Source organism: Teleopsis dalmanni, chromosome 1 (assembly GCF_002237135.1).
Source record: "Teleopsis dalmanni isolate 2A chromosome 1, ASM223713v2, whole genome shotgun sequence".
Classification (NCBI taxonomy): domain Eukaryota; kingdom Metazoa; phylum Arthropoda; class Insecta; order Diptera; family Diopsidae; genus Teleopsis; species Teleopsis dalmanni.
Genome location: NC_051846.1, coordinates 230,887,773 through 230,895,013, shown reverse-complemented (window position 1 = coordinate 230,895,013; position 7,241 = coordinate 230,887,773).

The window sequence follows — 7,241 nt, the reverse complement described above, 5'->3', positions numbered from 1 at the left end:
TGACAAACTGTAGCACCTCCTAGCAAAAAAAAATTAATATGTTTATACTTTTTCTGTAGCTATCTTTTAACATTTATATAAATGGAAAAAAAATTAACTCTAATATGGTGGAGCATACAAATGACTATTTGTGGATATTACTCATTTTAATTCATGTCACTCATACGCTACGTTGATCCAAAAATTTAAGCTTTGTAGTAAATCTACACTACTTTTCTTTTCTTTCTTTTGTTTCCGTTCAGTTGAGAAATCCAGCTATATTATTAACTACTTCCATATGACAACATCAGCCAAAAGTTTTGGTTGCTTTGGTTGTTATGTGTCTTTTTGTTTTTTTTTTTTTGTTTTTTTGTAAATATTTTACCCTGTGGGGAAATTAAGAAACGTTTAAATGCAAAACATAAGCTGAAATCCCTTTACGATTGTGCAATTGTTGCTAGTTTGCTTGCTTTGTCCTGATACAGGATTTTTATGTTTTTATGTTTTTTCTGGTTAATATTTGTGGTTTTTGTGGCTTGTTTTTTATGCCATAATTTTATAACATTTTTTACATAATTGTACTCTTGTGTAAGAATGACTAAAACAAATAGCATATTCAGTTTATAAAAATATTACAAAATAAGCTAACAGATAAGCATATACTATAATTAGAAAACCCAAGAAATGGATTGATGTTTCCATTATATCACGAACGTGGAAAAAAAGGGATGTGTAATCAAGAAAAAAAAAAAGAAAATTGGAATCACAAAAGGATTTTGTTATTTTATGTATACGCAACTGAAATATTTTTATGATTTTCATTATAAATAAAATGAATTCAATTTCTGATATCTTTAAGTCTTAATCTGACAAATACTAACGATATGAATAAATGCGTCCAACCTTATCAATAAGAGAAGTTGTTATTGTACCATAATACACTCCTCATTGAAGGAATAAAATGTTCGAATTTTTTGAGTCTTGCTGTCTACACATTAATAGACTTCAACACAGATCATGTTTTGAAACAATTATTCAAATTTTTGTATTATAAGATATTTGTTATTTGTTTTGAAATACTAAGCTCTAACTCTTGCCGGAAGATGACTTTAGCTGAAAAATATTATAGTCAAAAAACTGACTTATAATAACCAACACTATCACAATCTAAAATGCTTTAAGGTACTTACAATCTAAAACGCTTCAATGATTAAATAGCACAATCAAACAATAAGGTCACAATAGACCCGACGGCCGCAGTGTTACATCCCCTAATAATAATAACAAAAATCAAAAAATAACCTAAGAATTATTGCGGAATTATTGACCGGTCACTGTAGATTAAATAATCCCCTATTTAAGTTAGAAATTCAATCCAACTCAGACTGCAGATACTGTAGAGAAAAAGCACGCGATGTGCTTAGGGAGTGCCCGACACTGATGCACAAGCAGAAGAAACTCGTACGAGAGTATTTCATGGATCACAAGGATCCAAAACTGGGAAATATAGGCTCTATTTTGTTTTTCATTAAAGAAATCGGACTTGGAGAAGCATTATAATCTGATTAAGGGGCACAATAGATCTTTTAGGTCACAGTTTACACTCCCTCTCTTCAGTAACAATAATAATATATCTCTGAATGCTCTGAAATCGTTAAAACAAAGTATGTTGAGTATGAAAACTAAAACTGCTTTATATTCAAGTAATTGGACTCCTAAACACCTATATCGTTATGTTGTAGCTGGAGAACAATTTTATATCACCTACTCCATTAAAAAACTGCAGAGATACACAACAGTAAAAGAGCGCTATAAATGTTTAATTCTGTGGAAGTCCACAGTAAATCAGAATGGCACGCTCTTAAAATTAGTGCAATCTATATACAATCAGAAAGATATATTATGCTTCAAACGATATTTCTCTAAAATCACTTCAAAATTAATCATCATCAAATCATGAGTTTTTCTCATTATCATTATTGAATGGAGTTATTGTTACAATAGATCACTCAAATGACCACAGACACTATTGAATGACCACTCTGACTCTTCTCGTCATACATTGACACTTCTTCACTTACTGACATTTGCCTGGGTTGCAGCTTCTTACTAGTGTTTAGTGTTGCCGCTTACAAACATATCCAGAAACAGTAGTTCGTTTAAAGCAAAAAGCGTTTTACTTGTGACCGTAAAATGAATGAATTTTATTAAACTGTAATATATTAAACTGGAATATAAACAATGTTTTGATTTAAGTAACAAAAACTGTGGAAAAACATCTTACAAACTGAATTAATGTCTCTAACATATGTTTCTATTACGATACAATGTGTATATAAACATCCTCGTTAGTGTCAGTCATAAAATTCATATTTCAGGTGAAAACCTAAAAATTCAAAAAAAAAAACTCAATTTTGCCGTTAAAATACTTAAATGACCCTGAAAACATTTTTTAATGTGGTGTGGATTTTACCAAAAAAAAAAACAGAATGAAGTCAAATTCAACATATTTCTCACCGATTTACTCCATTTACACACATCCTTACACTTCACTTCTCGATACAGACAGTTTTCAAGTCTATATAGCAACGAAAAAAATCAAACGTTTGCATTTTGGTCACGTACTGCTAAATAAATTCATAAAAGGCCCATGCCTGCTCAACTGTTCTTGGATTAAACTTTGACTTTTTCCTAATGATTATATGCACAGATAATCATAGCGTGTCTACGCAGATTTCTGCTTACTGGTTGGTGCGCTTATATGTCTACTCGTATTTGATCATGTAAAGCAATTTCAAGGTACAAGTATTTTGTATGGGAAGCCACAAGTTAAAGCAATCAACTGCCTTATTTAAAACTTTTTCTGCTAGATTAAAATACTAACACAATTTAATGAAGATTTAAGACAAATAAGACCAACATAAAAAAAGTAAAGCATAAATGTGCATATGTGTATATACCCACATACGTATAAGTGTAAATGGGTCGTAATTTAGCACAGTCGTATAACACAGAACATATATTACTTATAGCATAGAGCATAGAGCATATAGCACACAGTGCTGGTGGTATGCAAATAATTACTAGACTATGGGAATAAGGACAAACATTGTATTTTACAGCAAAGAAAATGCTATAATGGAGCAAAGTTACATTGTATTTAGTTGCACACATAATTACACACTGGCACATGCTAATACTATGTGTCGAGGGTGAAATTGTATAAAGTGTTACACAAAAAATACAAATAAAAAAACAATAAAAATCTGACTTTTGTACCTCCGCATATATATGCGAATATATATATCCTACAACAGAAGTGTGTACTCTGCAAATAACACAAAAAATATTGCAAAAAAAAAAAACAAAAAATGAATTGTATGAGCACCTGACAATTTGCACTTACATTTATTCACATTTGCATACTAACACACTAGCATAAAATTCATGCTAACAGATTTAAACATAATAAAAACTGTGTATGAATGCACATTTAACAGCTCAAAAGGACATAAAGTTAAAGAAAATGTTGCATACTTTCAGTTGCATATTTTTAGTTGCATAAATTTTGTATGCAAAATGAAAACATGCAGAGGAATAGAGGAGTAGAGGAGCAGCAAAAGAAGTGCGTACGAAATTTATTTATTTTATGCATAACAATTTATATAGAATAAAACAATAAATAAGAAAATACTATTTTGACAAAAACAAATGAAAAGTTTATATATGTGTAAATATATAATAAACATAATATAAAGAAATTCTTGAAAAAAATGTTTTGCAAAGAAAGAAATAACAATGCTTTAACATATTGCACAATTGGTGGTAGAAATATATTTTAAAATATGTACCTTAAAGCGCTAAAGCTTTCTGTAAATAAACAACTGTAGCTTTAATCAACTAGTTTTGACTAATGCAGAATATTTTATCAATTAATGTTTTATGGAAGCAGCCATACTCCGCAGAGATTTCAGGATCATTTTATACATGTTTGAACATATTGTTAATATAATATCAAGAAGTACTAAAATAAATTTTATTGGAAAGAAAGGAATAACAGTGCATTAAATCACGGCATAATTCGTAACAGAAGTGTATGTTGTATGGAGGCATATACCGTAAAGTCCTAAAGCTTCCTATAAAAAAGCTGCTGTAATTTTAATTAACTGCTTTTGACTAATTCATTATGTTTTATTAGTGAATATTCTGGTAACGCAGTTACACTCTACATAGATTTAAGGATTCTTTGATCAATTGCAAAGGTTTTCGTATCAAATTCTATCAGAATTTCTTATCTTCTTCAAAGCGATCTAAGAATCGACTGAGTGAAAAAGTATATCAAGGACAGAGCCCTAAAACTATTTAAAAAAGTTGATACGTTGCCCAACCTCGCTCTAACAACCCTTAAGTCCACCTCAGGACGTACAGGAAGATATGCTGATTTATGGTCCGTCATCAGTTAGAAAATAAATAAATGATAATGATTCTAGTATAGTTAAAGTTTGGTGTGGGGCAGGAATAAGCCCCCCAGTCACAATAGAGTAAAAATGCGCAATAGCACTAACTCAAATCACAACAACAACAACAACAACAAATGTCATCAAAACTAGTGATTTGTAATATATGATCTACTCAGTTTATATATTTTTATATATTTATTAACAAATTTATAACGTACTTATAAATTATATCTAATTAAAATTTATACAAACTATAGCTACTTCGAATTTGTATAATATTCATCAGTTTCAGTTAATTGTCAATAAACAAATAATTTAACTATCAACCTAAACTATTCCCATCCATTAGACCTTCTCCGTCAATAGCAAAACCAAAGCTACATAAATGTAACCATCCCCTGCAATGATAGGGTATGAACATTACCACTATGTAGACAGAGACCTATTAAGTGGAGTTTTAAGGCAACAAAAAAAACAAGGCACGAACAAATTAGAAGCAATGTGACTTTAAGACAATGAACTTTTCTACTAGGCAGCCTCTGTCCTCATTCTTCAGTTATTGAAGACAACAAAACTAGATAAGAATTTTTGAAGAGTCACACAATAGTAACAGAGAATAATACAACAAAACCCTTAGTTGCAATACTCTCTAATGAAAGGCAAAGGTATATCTCTTACCTTTCATTAAATCACATCTATAACTATCAATCCCTCGTTGTAGTAGGTCACACCTTGAAAGAGTCCTGATTGTATTGAGGATAGTCATTGGTGCCGTGCCTGCAAAATATCTTGTAATTGTAATTTAGGTATAGGTATATATAGAAATGTATTAACTTAAAAATTTTTATTTTGTTTATAAAAATATAATAAATGAAACATAGAAAAGTTATAAATCAAAGGTTAGGATATTGTAATGTATTAAAAATTATTTTTATATATAATTAATAAAGAAAACTTAAAGAGTAAAGATTTTTTATATTTTATATAAACAATTAATTTATAAATTTCGTTTTTTAATTACAGGATCATAAATTGAAGCATATGGCTGAGTTGCAGCAATCTGTGGTTACAGATCAGGAAACACGTCATCAAATACAGACACAAATTCTACAATGGGAAGAGAATTTGGAACGTTTACATTGCGAACAATTCCGCTTACGTTGCTATATGGCATCCCTACAAAGCGGTGAACTACCAAATCCAAAGGTAAATAATTTTTATTCAAATTGATTGGATCTTAATATAATATCGAATTAATTGTGCTAACCTTATGAGTGATTTTTTGTTAATAGAAGTTAGTTCTTCTTAGGTGACAATAGTATTTTTATAAACTTTCCCGATTTAATGAATGAAAAAGATAGTATATTGTGTTTACAAATTCCTTAGTTTCGTAGAAGGTCACAATAGAGTGTTTCCTTTTTCGTCGTGATGATAGGTCCATATTAGTCATTGTTATTTTAGAATGTTAATTCTAGTAAACGATAAGAAGTCAAAAGTGAAATCATTTAAATAATTAGTCGTCATTACGTTATCCCACACGTTAGTACATATGTATTAAGTTGAATTCGAAAAATTTTAACTGTGACTTAGAATACCATATATATCAAGTATTTTTCTAACTCTTTTAACGAATACTAACTTCCATATATAGTAGGTCCCTTGTGCTCTATAGGGATCTATGTTTGTTGAAATGTCTTATGCGTATTTCCAACAAACTCTCAAGTGTTTAAGAAATTAAAAGAATGTATATTGACAGATCTCACTCATTTTTAACGTAATCATAATATCAGAAAAAATAATATATATCAGAAAAGAGTATCCGAAAAAAGTCTATCAGCAAAAAGCTTTTTGTCAAAAAATCGTCAATATCTCAGGAAGGTTCCATTCGTATGGATTAAGTAATATCTCAATTTTTAATGAATTAAATTTACTTTTATTTGGTGTCTGAAAAAAACAGTAACGGCTTTTAAAAGTATAATATAAGTGCAAATTCATTTAACACCGAATAAATACTATTTTTACAGCACATGGAGATATGAAAAGCAGATAATATGAAGAAATTACACGACAAATACATTGACTAGGATGTGGATGGGTAATAGTTGAGTGAGAATGGTGGACTATTTTAGGGAATAAAAGTGAATTGAGAATAGTTGGGACTCTAATTGAAATAGTACAATTGGAAATAGGACTTTTACCGAATAAGTCCTAGTATATAATCGTGTTAAGAATATATGTTGCTGTACGATCAAACCAAAATGTCTGATCAACGTTGGAATCAACTATTTGCAAGCACTGAACACTTGAATCCAGTACTTATGTTGATTCATTTAAACAAGAAAACCACTGAGTACTTGAACCCAGAGATTTCGACGATTGTCCTAATTATCCTAGTCACTGAACACTTAAATCCAGTGAATAGGCGCTTTTGTGACGTAAATTCAGCACTTGAACTAAATTTACAAAGCTAAAGAAATGAATCAATCACGAATGTGGCTTCGCATCAATTGCATTGTCAAAAATTCAATTGTGCCTTTTATTTAAAATTGATAATTAATTTACAACAAATAAATTAACTAAAATAACCTTGACCATGCATACCAAACAATGAACTTATTGCAAACTGCAAGAGTGCATTTTCTTGCAGACGAAATTTGACGCTTTTGTTTTCATGTGCCAACAGAAGCGTATGACGTATTTTGGGCATTGCATTGACAACGTTATTTTTTACACCAAATATATTTAACATAATTATTACAATACAAATAAAAATAACAAATTATTCATACAAAATTAATGACA